Below are 1,944 nucleotides of genomic sequence, written 5' to 3'. Positions count from 1 at the left end.
TTCAACTTCATAACCGTTTGATGAGTGACGATGTTGCTTGCTTTGAGTTTGATTACTCTCTGGTTACGAGGAACCATTTCTGGATTATAATGCCTGATAATCTCTAATACTTTATATAGCTTTGCGGATTTTTCTAGTTACCAGACTCCCGTTCTTTGCCACAATGAGACGTCTTTCAAGTGCACCAGTTTCCCTTCCAGGTAGATTTAGCCTTGGAAGATAACTGTGATTTTATATAATAACCAAACATTGAGTGCGATGCTCGCCATTTGCGTTTTGATCTATTTCTCTTGGGCTCTCAGTACGTGGTTTCTTTCAGGCTATGCTAACAGGGACTACTGTGTTTCTTCTTTTTTCCGTAATTTTCCCCGATATGCAGGCTACTTGTAGCTCTCTTTGCTATGGCAACTGCTTGACACAAATGAACCTCGCTGACAATACTGCTTAACATGTGTCTTCCCCAGTCCAGCTGTGAAATCAATCTTTAATCTGTGTTTGCAGGCGATTAGAGGTATGCCCGCGTCTCGAGAATAGTCAGCTTTGGAAATCTCCAAGTTTCCGTGCCAGCTCGTGGGCTATGCAGTTACGAGGAATGTCCTTGCGACTTGGGTTCCATACAACAGTCAATGAGTACTTTGATGCCAGCGCCCGAAGTTAATAATAATAATAGATTGGCGCTTACACATATGTTAGTGTTTGGCCGAGCTTCTCCTCCGATTTGTGGCGTGCGCCTTGATGTTGTCACACAAAGCGGAGGGACCTACAGTTTTACGCCGACTCCGAACGGCGATTGTATTTTTATGAGAAGCTGTTTTTCATGGCAGAAATACACTCGGAGGTTTGCCATTGCCTGCCGAGGGACGACCGCTGTTAAGAAAAAAACCTTTTTTCTATATTTTTGCGATGTTGCTTTGACCAGGGTTTGAACCCAGGCATTGTGGAGTGGAAGCGCGCACTGCTTACCACTACACCACAGCGGCCGAAGTTACCATCTTGTAATTGTAATAGATAGCTTAGTGCGGAGTCCACAAAAACCCTCAGCCTTACTGTCTTCCAATCTGAGCTCCAGGTGGGGGAGCTCATTTACCCAGATTTTTGCTTTAAATTCCCTGACAAAATGGAGTTATTTCAGCACTAAAGCCTCTGGAGACTGCTGTTACAGAAACGAAAATATGCAGTAGATTCCAGAGCCATTCTTGGACAAGTTTCCATTGTTTCTGTAACCGAGAGCGAAGCCAACTTTTGGATGTTATATCAAAGACAATTGTGTCATATGTTTTGAGCACTAAGCTGCGGCAGTGACTTTACTAAATGTTTTGTCTAAGTTGCAGCGCCAACTCAGCCTTCTCTCAAGGGTTATACCAAGGTATTTTACCTCATCAGAGCTTGAATAACCCTATGGAATGAATATCTTGATGAAAAAAAGAAAAGCGCCGTACTATGCTGAGCAAAAAAGTAAAACAAAAAGAGCCGCAGTTTTCTAACCAAGGAGCTGCATGCGCCTCAAAAAAATGAGCGAAATATTAAATTTTGTATTGACTTTTCTTTTTCCTTCTACTTTGCAAACACTCTAGAAACTGGACAAGCAGTTAAATCTCTTTGGTAATGCACAATAGTAGATTTGTATAAAAATCAATGCATATAATTAGGCGCTCAGCAGTTTTCTGCCACAAGCTCACTGGTAATTTATGTGATTTATGTAAGAACATAAAAGAAGCATAAACTACTGATAACGAGAACTTTCATAACTATTCGACAGATGAAGTCGATAGCATCACGAGTTCTATCCAAAAGTGAGGTACTTCTGGCACCAAAATCTTACACCAAACTACAGTTGTGTGAATATTAGGGTGCTTTTTTCGCGACTATTTTTTGTTTTCACTCCCACTTCGAAATTTTGTGGAAATACCAAAAAAAAATTTCTCGCTCGACCAAGTGGTGCAA

Source organism: Rhagoletis pomonella, unplaced genomic scaffold, assembly GCF_013731165.1.
Source record: "Rhagoletis pomonella isolate Grant_MI unplaced genomic scaffold, Rhpom_1.0 Rhpom_scaffold_00013, whole genome shotgun sequence".
NCBI lineage: Eukaryota > Metazoa > Arthropoda > Insecta > Diptera > Tephritidae > Rhagoletis > Rhagoletis pomonella.
Note: the sequence above shows the minus strand (reverse complement) of the source record.